This window comes from Pleurodeles waltl, chromosome 9, assembly GCF_031143425.1.
Source record: "Pleurodeles waltl isolate 20211129_DDA chromosome 9, aPleWal1.hap1.20221129, whole genome shotgun sequence".
Taxonomy (NCBI): Eukaryota; Metazoa; Chordata; class Amphibia; order Caudata; family Salamandridae; genus Pleurodeles; species Pleurodeles waltl.
The window spans coordinates 1,048,162,805-1,048,177,512 of NC_090448.1; the positions used below are offsets into that span (position 1 = coordinate 1,048,162,805).

Genomic DNA, 14,708 nt, shown 5'->3' on the forward strand with positions numbered 1-14,708 from the left:
TAACATTAAGTAATATTCAATTACCTTACTTTAATCCAACCCTTGCTGCGCATGGCCGAAGGGAGTTGGCCGCAGGGCCTGACCTGAGGATGACACTATGTCAATCCTATGCTTAAAGATTTTGCTGTACAAATGGCAAAAGACTTAGTGCTATCCTCGCCGAGCTAGATAGTGACAGTGCTAATCCTATGCTTAAAAACTTTGTTAGATAAGCAGACATTTGAGGTGAGCAAATTTAGAGTGTCGCTGGTGTTGCAGGGTGCTCCTTACTAGAGCAGCTCTCCACCTAAAATTGGGAACTTCCCAGAGTTCTCCTTTGTTTTTTGCATAATTTATGCGTCGCTCTAACCCTGAAAGGGCCTTGGTTTGACTTATACTGGGTGCTCCCTTGTGTCTGGACAAAGCTATACCCCTCTGAAGAGCTCTAATGAGAGCGAAACACGTGTCAGGGGTTGCTTTACTCATTCCAGGTTGGCTTGGACGGTATTTGACCAGTCCAAAGCTGTAATACTGTGCCTGGAGTGGTAAATGGCTTTTGTCATTTTACAGCTCGGTGAGGATGACACTATGTCAATCCTATGCTTAAAGATTTTGCTGTACAAATGGCAAAAGACTTTGTCACTATCTAGCTCAGCGAGGATAGCACTGTGCTAATCCTATGCTTAAAAACTTAGCTAGATAAGCAGACATTTGAGGTGAGCAAATTTAGAGTGTTGCTGGTATTGCAGGGTGCTCCTCACTAGAGCAGCTCTCCACCTAAAATTGGGAACTTCCCAGAGTTCTCCTTTGTTTTTTGCATAATTTATGCGTCACTCTAACCCTGAAAGGTCCTTGGTTTGATATATATATATATATATATATATTACTACTGGTGAAATACCAATAGTTCATTTTTATATATGTATATACAAAAAAGCTCTGAACACTGCAGACCTCTTGGGGGAGGTACGCAATGGCTCGAAAAGCAGACTAGCCTACAATCTTCAAAGTCCAAAAACAAAGAATTGTGGTGCTCACAGGGGAGAAGATGCAAAACACAGTGGTTTATTCTAGATCACACAATATATATATATATATATACATATATATATACACAAGACTCCTTGAGAGTCGAAACGCATAGGTGGTTGTTGCTTGCAATAAATACACATTAATTCTGGATTTCATGGAGTGCAGTGAAATTCTTTGCTTTACAATATTTTCGAGATTGGTCTTCTTCGTCACCTGGCAGTGGAGTGCGCCGACCAAACATTTCTGACCATATTGTATACATTTATATATAGCTATATATATATATATATATAGATATAGATATATATATTTGTGTGTGTGTATATATATATATATATATATATATATATATATATATATATGTATATGGGTGTATATATATTTATATTATAATTCTATTCCTATCATTACGTGATTTATATATGAGAGTACACCCTAAATTCTTGGTAAGCTCACAACAGGTCTTTTGCATCCAGACAGCTTATTCTGTCTGGTAAGCAAAGCCAAAAAAGGGAGAAGGAAGAGAAAGACAGCAAAGCAATGACAATGGAGAAAGCAAAAGAAACTACAGAGGCCGGAAGGGCAGGGTGGTGATCGAAAAAGGCATGAGGTGGAATACAAATTAGGCAGTCCTGGTATTGGCACTGAGCAGGCTTATAGGAAAACCATTTGGCCCACTGCACTTAAACTTTCTTACAAATTAAGCATTATAGCCAAGAAAGGAGATGGGTAGTCTGCCCAGGGCAATGGGGGACTCTGAAAAAGATTTTATTGCAGTCGCTCTGCTTCTTTGCATGTAGTTTTCTCACAAAAAGGTGCCTGGTCTGGAGCTCTGGCATTCCAAGGATGCGCGCGCTGGGGTCCACTGGACGTCATTAGTAAGTGCGAGATTCTTATCAGTGCTGCGGGCAGAGCCGTGAAAGGCCAGAGTAATGAACTCCATCTCTCTGGTTTCATGAATGATTTTTAGAAAATCACACCTTAATAGTCCACTAACCCCATCCCTTCCGACTGCTCTTGTTATTTGCAGTGCGTGTTCATTTCTCCTTGGTGTGTGTTGTCGGGGGAGCGTTGCCGCCTCCTCAGTCAGGAGCTAGGCCCATTTGTTGTGACATCAGTCCCTCACATACAGTTGACAGTTTACTTGGCAAATTCACTGCGTTTTCGCATTCCCCTTTCCTGCTGCGGTTGCTTTGATGTGTAAAGTGGTATTTAATGTCGTTTTTGGAATTCTCTCCCCCCACACATGGAGCCCTGCTCTCCGTGAAATCCTGCGACCTTTGTGCACTTTCCCCTCACACCACAACCTGTCACGGCAAAGTACAGAGCTCGGAAAGTCACCAGAGCGGTGGGGGCATTCAGTGAGTGTGACAAAATATTACATGGAGCCTAAGACGGGTTCCTCCAAAGAGTGACTGTGCTGTTTTATTTACTTTCCAGTAAAACACTTTTATTCCACTGCCTTTGATGAAGTAAAAATCGCATGGCAAAAGAATTAGCGTAAAGGGTGGAGTGCACTGTATGTAAATCTGTGATACACATTGTAAAGCGCAGAAAGTGTAGTGTAAGCCTCTGCTTTAGGTGATCGGAGTGCAAATCCTTTTCAGAGAGTTAGGGCAGTGCTTAATTTGTAAATAAAAACGTGCCGGTGCCCAAAGCCCTCCTCTTAAACACGCGGCTGCTGCATTTAAATGTGGGAACACAGAATACTGAGGCGGCGTAATCCTGAAACCATCTCGGGACTCTTCAATCCATATAAAGCCACTCGTTGCCCCTTCAGCTCACTCTTGCAGCTTTCTACTTTCTCCCTTTGCGATGCGTTTTCGTTTTTCCCTTCTTCGTCTTTCCCATATGAGTCTCCTGCTCGCATCAAATGCTCGAGACAGAAGAATAAGCCCCTGCCCTCAAAAATAAGTGCCGGTGCTCAGCACCGGAAACAACAAGCACAAATTAAGCACTGAGTTAGGGACGGGCTGATTTAAATTGGGAAGTGTGTGCTTATTTCTGTTCGAACTAGGGTGCAGCTGTGCTGTTCGCGTGGTACAAGTTAGTACAAAGCCAGCGGTAAAGCATTACTCTTTTGAACAGCAGGCACTCGACAGGATGCTACGAGAGTTTCTTTGGGTAGGTTCTAAAAAAAACAGTATAATTACGTTCCTACCTTTCGCAGAAGAGCGCCCAACACATCAGAAAGTGTGGGTATGAGTCCATAACACACCATTGCTGTGCTCCATGCTGGAATGCCGTGGAGAGCGAAGGAGGGAGTCCTGACGTAGATTCCCTTCCAGTCTTATATCTAATGTCATCTAACCTTCGTTCATCGATGCTAAGGAATAGTCGGCGAACTTTCAGCACTCTGCCCTGGGGTGGAGGGGCGTGTGTGGTGTTTCTTCAGGGGGTCTGTGACGCAGAAATAATCCCAAATGTCCTTAGAATGTTGCAAATAGTTCCACAACCTCCAGTGCCCGGTAAGTATTAGCAAGTGCACTACACGCCAGACATGCCAGTTCTGAGAATTTCCCAACCTGCCGCGGCGTGTCTTCACCTGCCTCAGAGAGGTGCGGGAGAATCTACCTTAATAATGTCGCGCTCAGAACTTTTTTCCCAGGCCAGCTACCCTCTTGTTAGGCATGTTTCACCAATCATCCTAATTGCGTTTTAAAAGGACACACTCAGTTACAATCAGTGACAGCAAGCAAGTGTCGGTGTTTGAATTTACAAGCCACGTTGCACGTAAATGCACGTGAATTGTGTTACATTATTTGAATCTTTCAAGGCGGTCACAGACAGCACGAGACAAGATCCGACATGTCTGCTGAAAGAGGTAAAGAGGGACAGGCTGTACTCGTGTGCAAGGAATGTGGTTCCCTCACCAGGCCGCTGGGAAGGGAATTCTGAACTAAGGCAGATCTGTAAACACTGGTCTCGTGCCCACCACCAAGATTTATCGATTAGTAAAAATAACTTTCAATTCGAGGGAAAACCGCCTTTTTAAATGCTGTCTGGTTGAACTAGACTAGAGGTACTGTCTGTCTTTTCACCATTATGCGCCGAGTTGAACTTTAGTGGCCATTTCATAGCAACTGCCTGCAGAGTATCCTGTAATGATGCAGGTGGGACACACTTCATTGTTTGTAGCAGGCCCACCAGTCGTCCCTTGAGATGGTGGGCACATGGGTTCTCTGTGACAGAAGAAGGATAGGTTGTGAGGTCACAATGACTGCATTAACGCCATGGATCACTCAGCCTGCCTTTGTATGAGAATCAGGCCTCTTTCCGTGAGATGTAGAGTCTGACTGTCTTTCAATGACTCCGGAGAGCTCCTTCCCCTCCCAAAGACTTCTGTTTGTTGGTGAAGTTGTACACATTTCCTCAATGGCCCACATTTTGCAACTCCCTTTTGTCTGGTGGTTGTTCTCTAATGGAGGCATGCACAGTGGTAACATAATTGCCACAAATCCCCAGCCGCACCATATATGTCTCCTCCATAATAACCTTTACTTCACCACAATGACTAAGGGTCAGGTCAAACACATCAATCCCATCAATCATTTACATTTAGTAGTAACATTTGTCTCACACTTCCAGATTAATGTGTCATTCTCATTTTCCTGTTCTTCTGTTCACTTTACAACAGCAAGGTTGGTTTCCAAACAAAAAAATGAGAGAGCAGGGTTATGTTGAGATGGATCATCCCAACCTCCTCAACAGCCACAGGGGGATACTGTTTATACCCCTCGAGCCAGGCATTAACGGTACCTGCCATGACGTAAGGGGTGTGTTATTAAAGAGGCCCTGGGAAGTATCCTCGTAGTCAGTTAGCCAGCATACTAATGTGTGTGTGCTTCATCACAGCTGCATTCAAACCATAGGCTACACTGTTGAACACAACAAAATGGCGAAGATGGCGGCAGCAGTACCCCACACCGGGATCCCTACATCCAGTACACACTCGCCATACTACTCCAGCCCTCCTCCTGCAGAATGGACCAACATAAGCTTTCCGTGTCGTGCCCCAGACCCGGCCAAGCTCACCAGGTGCATCATGTGCCTCTCAGCGTTCCTCCCCAGTAGCAGACGCAGCTGCTCGTGCCTCCAGGCATGTTGGTCTGCTGCTGATGAAGATGTCTGAAGACGTGTTGCTATTGGCGGTTGAACTACACAGGTGTGTTGCCTTCCTGCGGGTGGTGGCTCCACCAACGTTTGAATGAGCGCATGTTGTCTCCGGCACACCACCCAGACAGCACCTACGATTCCCCACCTGTTAGCAGCTCACTGCCCAAGCTGAGAGGGCCATGTTAACCACATAATCACCGAGTAGTCACCGCACAGTGAGCCCATCCACACCAGCTGTTTCAGTCACCACTCAAAGGAGTTTTCTTTCATTCAAAATAAATAATATAATAAGAAGAGAGGGGGATAGTGTTTTTATCAGCACCTACATAGATAAATCCATAACAGTAGATCAGTTAATTGTCATCGCACCAGGACAAATCACTGGGGAACACTCTGCCTCGGGTTTGCAGCTACATGAATACTCAAAGTTAGTTCCAGTCACCTGGGTAAAGCATACAGCCTTCATTGAGAACAACCACCCCACGACTCCCTAGTAGTCAGAACATGCAAATCCTAGTACTGCCACACATCCAGCACCTCAGGCAGATACTTATTCACACTTGTGGTACCTAGACTGATCTCCCATGGCTTCCATCCCTGCTCTAGAACCCTTGTGGATTGTCCCCCTTTGGCACAAGCGGACAGATGGAAAGAATGGGTAAAGTGTCTGGAGAACTGTTTCACTGCGGTGGTGTTGGACAATGATAGAAGACACCCTATGGTCCTACATCTAGGGGGTGCTACAATTCACAAGCTAGGGAAATCTGTAACAGAGGAAGGTCCACCGTTCACCAATCAGACCCTAGAGAGGGCCCTCACTGCGCACTTTGAACCACCTGCAAACCACTACTATGAACAGTTCCTTCTCCACCAAGCCAGGCAGCTTCCCAACAAATCAGTGGACACTTTTTATGCATGGCTCAAATAACTTACAAGTATGTGCACTTTGCCTAATGCTGACAATGAATTCCGTGCCCATTTAATACAAGGATGGCACTCAGTGAAACTGAGAGAAAACATCCTGTAGGTACCGGGCATGTCCATAGTGGACATACTCACCATGGGAAGATCAGAAGAACTGTCAAAAGTGCACACCGTGCACATGGAAGTAGCCTTGCAGTGACAAATAAAATTTGAACCAGTCAATCAAGTGACAACCACAGGCACAGAGAAAAAAAGGCATGCCCCAAACCGACCCGAACATGCTACAGATGTGTAGGACCCTGTCCTCATCAATGGTCATGCCCTGCACAAGGGAAGCGGTGCACCAACTATAACAAACCAAATCTCTGTGCAAAAGTTTTCAATTCTTCTGCATCCCAAAAGACTCAAAAAGCCAAGTCAGTCAACGTTGCACAAACCGCCATCACTCCTGGGGCTGAAGGAGACATGGATGATGACGATGATGGGAAAGGTGTGGTACATGTCATTCATGCCATGCAGCCTGGAGGGCATCCTAGACGACGCTCTTCAAGGTGCACCATTTCCCTTGCAGGCCATCAGATTTCAGACCTCATCGATATGGGGGCATCAATAAAAATATTAACACAGTCCATGTTACAGACTCTGCCAGTTCGACCCACATTGTATCCCACCCCCATTCAAACTTATGCATTTGGGTCGTCAACACCACTCCCTCTGCCCGGGGTGTTCACAACCAAAATATTACATGAATTGCAGTCAGCAAAGGGCCAAGGTGTATGTTACCAAGACAGGATCAGGGTGCTGCTGAGCTGTAGAACAGTGGAAAGGCTCAACCTATTGTCCTTTTCTTTCACTGTCCACCTAGGGAGTGTGGATGAGTTGGTGTCTGAATTCTCGCAGCTGATTGAAGGCATTGGATGTCTAAAAGACAGACTCATACACCTCCACGTAGATGAATCCATCCAGCCGGTTGCATTGAATTATGGCCACGTGGCATTCCATCTGCGTCTCAAGGTGGAGAAAGAGTTGAGAAAATTGGAGCAGGCAGACATCATCTAATGAAGGGACAGCCCAACTTTTTGGGTTTCCCCAATCATGGTTACTCACAAAACCACACAGCCAGACGAGGTCAGAATCTGTGTAGTAATGCACATTTCTAACATCGCCATCCAATGCAAACGACACCTGACACCCACAGTGGATGACATTGTTGCAGAGGTGAGTGGATCGCAATGGTTCTCCAAAATGGACAACGTGCAGGGTATCATCAACTGCTGTTGGCTCCGGAGTCAAGAGCCATTATTACATTCTCCACCAATGTCGCTTTAAGAAGGTACAACTGTCTTAGTTTTGGAGTTTCAAGTGCAGCAGAAGTTTTGATAACATTTGAGGAGTGCTGGTAGGGCTAGAAGGCGTAATCAATGTCAGTGATGACATTTTAGTGCACTCTCCAATGACCGAGGAACATCTAGAGAGGCTGAGAGCTACCTTCAGACAGCTACATGACAATGGACTCACTCTCTGCCGCGAGATGTGTGAATTTCTCCAAAAAGAAATTGCCTTCTTAGGGTACAGATTCTCAGAGAATGAGGTCATGCCTAATCCAGATGAAGTCAGGGACATTCAATCATCCCCTACCACTGTCTCTGGAGTCCGAAGCTTCTTGGGGATGGTCACATACTGTGGGAGATCCCTCCAGAATCTGACCTCCCTTACAGAACCACTTCGAGAGTTAACCAAGACCATTGCAGGTTGGTAATGGGGACCCACCCAAGACGAGGCATTCCAAGCAAAGAAGAATGCCCTTTCAACACACATTACATTAGTCTACTTTGATCCAAGCAAGGGATTGGAACTCTCTGTAGAGGCCAGCCCTACTGGCCTTGGGGCAGTTCTATCTCAGAAGAGAAACAATGGTGAGGGAGCCCCAGTAGCATATGCAAGTTGAGCGTTGATGGACAGAACAGAGATATTCGCATATTGAAAAGGCAGGGATCACCATCCACTGGGGCTGTTGCCATTTTCATCTCTACTTGTATGGCCAACCATTCAGACAGACCACAAACCAGTCATACCATTGTACAATGGATCATACTCCAAGCCACCTCCCAGAATCGAGAAGTGGATCCTTCAGCTTCAAGAGTACAGATTCTCATTGGTATATTGACCTGGATCCCAAAATACTGGTGATTACTTGTCCCGGCAAGCTCGACCAGCCACTATCCATGAGGAGGCTGACACTAAAGACGTGGAGGAGTATGTAAGAATGGTGTTGGAGTGGTCATGGCCCCTGTCCATCTCCCTGGATGACATCAAAGCGGCTACCCAGCAGTCAAGTTTCTTCGACTGGCAATTTCATCCATCACCTTAGCAACCTGCCACACACTGATGCACAATGTGTCTCATCGGTCAGAAGAAGTGCGCCTGACCCTGCCCTCACTACATCATGTCAGGCAAGAACTTGCAATTTCCCCGGATGGTTGCCTAATGCGGGGTTTTTGACTGGTAATTCCTACTTCACTACAGCAACAAGTAGTGGATCTAGCCCACTCTTCCTACCCAAGAAATAGTAAAACCAAAAGCAAAACTCTGGTGCAAGGTATGGTTCCTGGAGCTAGATTACCATGTTGAACGACATTGCACCATGTGCCAAGCGGTTAGCCCAGCTGAACCCCCAGCACCCATCATCACAGAGTCCAGCCCATCTGTCCGGTGGTACCGGGCAAGTGCAGACTTCTGGAGCCTACCGGATGGTCGTCACATGCTGATGATCATTGATGACTTTTCAAAGTATCCCAAAGAGGAAATTCTGTACTCAATCACAACAGCCCAAACTGTACCTTGCTTAGAGAAAGTCATGGCCACTCATGCATTACTACATCCGATCAGGACTGACAATGGTCCGCCCTTCTCAAGCCAGGACTTTGCTGACTATCTAGCTTCCAGGGGTGTTCGTCACTGTAAAATGACCACCCCTTGCACGCAAGTCAATGGGGAAGCTGAAAATTTTATGAGGACACTAAATAAAGTTGTGAGGATTGCCGTGGCCAATAACCAAACATGGAGTGTGCTCTGTACGCCTTCCTGCGTGAGTATCAACTCACCCCCATATGACCACTAAAGTGTCACCCAGCACCCTGTGCGTGAACCAAATAGTGGGAGACACCATCTCCCATATTGAATAACCCTCTATGATGCAAAATAAAGTGGCGTATGCATTACGTAGACGCAGTGTCCAAAATTAGCGCATGTCGAAGAAGAGGCATGCCCAGTGACATGACATCTGCAGTGGTGATCTAGTTCTAGTCAGGAACTGACATCCGGGAGGAAAGTTCAGACTGCCATTTGAGATGGAGCCCTGGTCAGTGAGTAAGGTTAAGGAAACCATGACCACGGCTCGACGAGGGTGTGAGACAATCACAAGAAATGTGCAATTCTTAAACTGTACCGAACCTCACACCATGAACTGGAGAATTTGGGAGATGGCCAGAACTCAACTCATCTTGAGAATGATGACAATACTGCCAGCTAACCATGTGCCGGGGCCAGTGAAGCATCTGTTTCTGCACCCAGCCGATCAGATGAACAGCAACAGTCAGCAGACATGCCGGACTCCCGTCTGTCTAATGCTAGAGATGTCCCTCTTGTGGGTAACAATGAGTTGGCAACAGATGAGGCCATCTCGCAGAAACAGGGCAGCGGGAGGTACAATTAGCGGGCCGACCTTCAACCGCCACCAAGTTAAGAGATTTTGTGTTGACCTAATTTGATATCTCTCACTTTATGTTGTAGGTCAAACATGCTCCAGGGTGACTTTACCCCATCTATGCCAATTTTTTGAAATGTTGTATTTTCTTTCAGATTTAGTTTTGTTATTTTGTGCAGGTAAAGGAGGAATATTATGTTGGGACAGTTCCTCCTAACCTCGGCAACAGCTGCAGGGGGATACTATTTATACCCCTCACGCCAGGCGTTAATGGTATCCACCATGATGTAAGAGAAGTGTTAATAAAGAGGACCAGGGAAGTGTCCTCGTAGTCAGTTAGCCACCATACTAGTGTGTGTGTGCTTCATCACAGCTTTATGCAAACCATAGGCCGTGCCATCGTACACAACAGGCAGCTCTGGAGTCCTCAAAGTCTTGCAGGGGATATTAAAGAGGGCATGGATATCTCAACACCATTTTGTATTCTCAGACTACTGAGTGTCACTACAGAATCATTCATTGTTGATAGAAATTATTATTTCTTCATTATATGAACTCTTCACACATTTATATGTTATGTGTATGGGGCAAAAGACTGTTGTGTGTCACTATGGATCTGAGAGAGTCCCAATATACAGCATACATGTCTGCCTTGTGTTACCTTCTTCTTATAAAAGTCAGTATGAACCCTTTTTGTTGCATAAAAAAAGTGATTTGGGGTGTCAGACCACCCATTTACTGTCTATGGATATATGTATGTATATATGTATGTATCTATATCATATTTGACTTTATGCTTGTGTTGAACTGGGCCAAAGGCAAGCATAAAGTCAAGAAGTGATAGGAGAGGTAGCTGTGTTGTGTGCGGTTACTTCATTGTGAAATAGTGTTCTCTAAAGAGGTGAGTCTTCAACTCGTTCCTTATTTGGAGCAGCATTGTTGCCGTTCAGATGGATATGGGGATGCTGTTCTAGATCCTAGGTGTAGTGTCTTGTGAGTTAGCGATGACGGACACTTTTGGTTCCAGATGGATTGGGGATGATACTACAACTGGTGAAGAAGACAGGATACATAAACCGATGAACTGACAGTGCTTTTCCAGAGAGTTTGCCTTGCTCCAGGAAACTGCTCAAGCGTGCCACACACGCCTCAGTTGAAGTGAAGATAGACATTTGGCATATGTGGAGTCAAAGCGAAACTCCAGCCAGTGAAAATTTTTCAAAGAAGATGTAGGCCCTACAGAGAAATGTGTGTATCATTGGCCAGGAACCTGCTGGTAAGTCCATGAAAGAGGTACCATGCAACACAGAACTGTAAGATACATGGAACGATAATGCTAAAGAGAAGTGTCTAAGGCAGCAATAGTTGAGTGCAAAGAAACACCAAAGGCAGCAATAATCTGTTAAGGAAAACACAATGAACAGTGACAGACAGGTGCAAGAGAATGCTGTGAATGGAAGCAGATAAATGCAGAGAAACATTAGTGGCGGTGATAATCAGATATATAGAGAATACGATCATGCTTACCAGAACTGGAGTAAGAAGAGCCATCCAACCTCAGCACCAGGACCCGCAACCCAAGTAAAAGTATGGGGTTGTTCTTACAGAGTGGTCAATCCTTCGAGAGGCACGCCACCAAAATTGCTGGGTCGGGCTCAGTACAACTCAAAATGTCTTCAAGAAGTTGAAAGATTCAAATGATCGTGAAGAAAGAGTCTACAAAACTTAAAATCGTCTGTGACGAACAAGATGCCAGCATGTCGCAGGGCCTGAGAGATAGGGATGATACTACAATGAAGCAGGTATCAGTGGACAGCAGATGGCGCTGGAGAGAACCCCACTTTCCTTTTTAAATCATTGTGCCAGTTTATACATGTGGCGTAGTGAAGGGGACTGGTTAGTGCCACCACAGTATAAAAAAAATTATGCAACAGTGGCGCAAGGAGATTATAATTAAGCCCCTTAATGTGGCGTGAGTACTCATGGTTGCAAGAGCTGAGGAACATGCAGATCAACAAACTGCTGAGATGGAGGCTGGCGGTGCCCACAATGAGTCAGTCATAAACATGAAAAGTAAGCAAAAACACAAGGCTCAAGGACACAAGGTGATGTCTCTAAAGAAAAAGAAAATGTGCTTTAGATGTGGATTCTCATTTCCACATGAAGGTAAATGTCCTGCAGTTGGACAAATATGCAAGGGCTGCGGGAAAGAGAACTTTATGTAACAGTTTAAAAGAAAAAACTAAGTGTATCATGCCGTGAACACAAAATGGACACCTGAATGTTCCAGACATGAAGTTCTGCACATGCCCACAAGGGCAAGTGGTAACATCAGCAGAGGCAAATTGACACCAAATGAAGTCGATCATCATCTAAATCTTCGTCCAAAAGTTGTTTTGTTTCTGTGTCAAGTGACAGTGAGGAAGATGGATATGCGATGTTGATGTTTACTTCAGAAAAATGTGTGCGCGTCGGACTGGTGACATGCTAGAAAATACGAATCAAAGACAAGTTGATGAGAAAAATCACAAAAGTCATTCAAACATTGCCTGAAAATTACACTAAAGATAAATGGCTGCTCCGTACCTTTTATTATTGACAGTGGTGAATTGAAACATTATGGCTGAGGAGAAATACACTGAGCTATCTCCATTTTCCCGTCTCACATCGTTAAAGACCAAAGTATATACATGGGCTGCATCAATGCCATTAAAGAGTCAAGGGTCATCCGTAGCCACCATGAAACACAAAAAGACAAAGGTAGAAGCACCCATTCACATACTTCAAGGTACTGCGTCAAGTGCCTGTTTACTCAGTTTCAATACTGCTGCTAAAATTGAACTGATATCTACGAACTACAACATGAATGCTCATCACAAAATAGTAAGTCAATTCCCTTCATTGTTTCATGGATTGGGTAAGCTTAAGATCATAAAAGTGAAACTGCATATCTATGAAGACATTTGTCTTGTTGCTCAAAGACATAGATGAATTGCTTTTCATTTAAAAGAAGCTGTTGAGAAGGAGCTTGAAACATTCCTAAAGCATGATAACATTGACCGATCTACTGGTTCAACTCCCTGGGTTTCACTCATAGTGGCAGTACCTAAAAAAGAAAGTGAAGGAGATGTACGCATTTGTGTTGATATGTATCAAGCTAACAAGACAATTGAAAGATAATGACATTCCAGTCCGCACATTGCCGGCATGATCACATAGTTAAACAGTGGCACAGTCTTCTCTTGCCTTGATCTAAACAAAGGGTATCATCAATTGGAACTTGAAGAAAATTGCAGGTACATTGCTTACTTGTCTATTCACATTGTTCTATTCAGATATAAAAGATTAATGCCACCATTACATGGTCGTGGGCAGTGCTGGGGCCCCGTGTAGCCCCCAGCACTGCCTTTCCCCTAGCCTTTCCATGACGTTGCAACTACCATGGAAAGGCTGGCGGAAAGGGAAGTCGTGGTCAGCATGGCAGTGCCAAGCTCAGCATCACTGTGGCTGAACACAACTTGAACCATCACAAACTCATCAGGATCCCTGATCCAGATGGAGGCAGCGGTCTCCTGGTAGTCTGACTGCCATGATCATAATCTGGTGATAGGACCACCACGAGTTCAGCAGTTTGACTCCCACTGCAAGTTTGGCGGTCCTCAGACCGTCATACTCATAATGGGGCCCTAAGTTTTGGTGTGTCATCAGCTGCAGAACTTTTTCAAGATGTCATTCGATGTATAATACAGACTGTCATGGATGCTTTCAACTACAGAAATGACTTATTAGTCTTTGGCGACATGATAAAGCTATTACACAAGTTTGTTGACTACTTGCTGCTGCAGGTCTAATCTTGAATGCAGAGAAGTGTGAGTTCCACAAAACAAAACTCAAATTCTTTGGCTATATCTTTTCTGATGGGGGTATGATGCCGGATGCAGCTGATGTGGAAGCCTTGTCAGCCACCAAAACCCCACAAAATGTTAGCATGGTACATTCATTCCTTGGCATGGCCAGTTACTGTTCTAGATGCATACGTGGCTTTGCCAACGTGAATGCTGCCTTAAGAGACTTAACAATAAGAAATGTTTCATTTTACTGGCCACATGAATGTGAAATAAGTTTTAAGAAAATTAAACATGGAAATGAAAACACCACTGAAATGGCCTAAAGGATCCAAAAATACATACAAAGGTTGTTGCTTATGGGAGAGAATTGCTGTTGATTTCTTTGGTCCTCTTGACAATAATCATCACCTGATGGTCATTATGGATGAATTCTCCCATTTTCCACTGGTAGAAGATTTCTTATATATTACTCAAGAAAATTTTTTAAGAGATTAGATTGCATTTTTGCAATATGAGGTGTTCCTTCAATTCTGAAGTCTGAGAATAGTCCACCTTTCAACAATCAAGAATTTTGAAACTTTCTTGATCATCTCACTGTGAAGCATCAGAAAATGACATCTCTTTGGCCACAAGCAAATGGCGTTGTCAAACACTTTATGAGCACACTTAAAAAGGTTGTTTAGCGTGCTAAATTGGAGAAGCTTCATCTGAAGCCAGCTCTCCAAGCTACTCTTTGAACTTATCGGTCGACTTCTCACTAAACGAAAGGTAAAAGTCCTGCCACACAGATGTTTGGGAGAACCATGATGAACAAGTTACCACAGTGGACCAACAGCAGATCTACAACAGATGGTCAACTTAGTCAAAAGGACTTTCGTCATAAACAGAAGGTGAAGGCTGACAAATGTTGATGTGTCAAGAACATGACTTTTAATTAAGGAGATCGAGTATTGGTGTGACAAAAGAGAAAACGTAAGCTAGATGCTTCCTTTGCTGCTGAACCTTTGAAGTTGTGACAAGTAAAGGACATATAGTACCTGCTCACCATCCTGGTAAGTTCATTATGCAAGATTCTTTGCACTTCAGACATGCGCCTCATCACT

At 44.5% G+C, this 14,708-nt stretch overlaps 1 protein-coding gene across 2 annotated transcripts in view; it reads right to left on the bottom strand.

Moving 5' to 3' along the window:
* Positions 1 to 3,469, bottom strand: part of FRMD6 (FERM domain containing 6) — an 802,352-nt gene extending 798,883 nt beyond the window's left edge. For both annotated transcript variants that reach the window (XM_069208645.1, XM_069208646.1), the window contains exon 1: positions 3,173 to 3,469. The gene's annotated coding sequence lies outside the window, so the exon portion shown is untranslated. The remainder of the gene's footprint in view (positions 1 to 3,172) is intronic.
* Between the last annotated feature and the right edge of the window lie 11,239 nt (positions 3,470 to 14,708).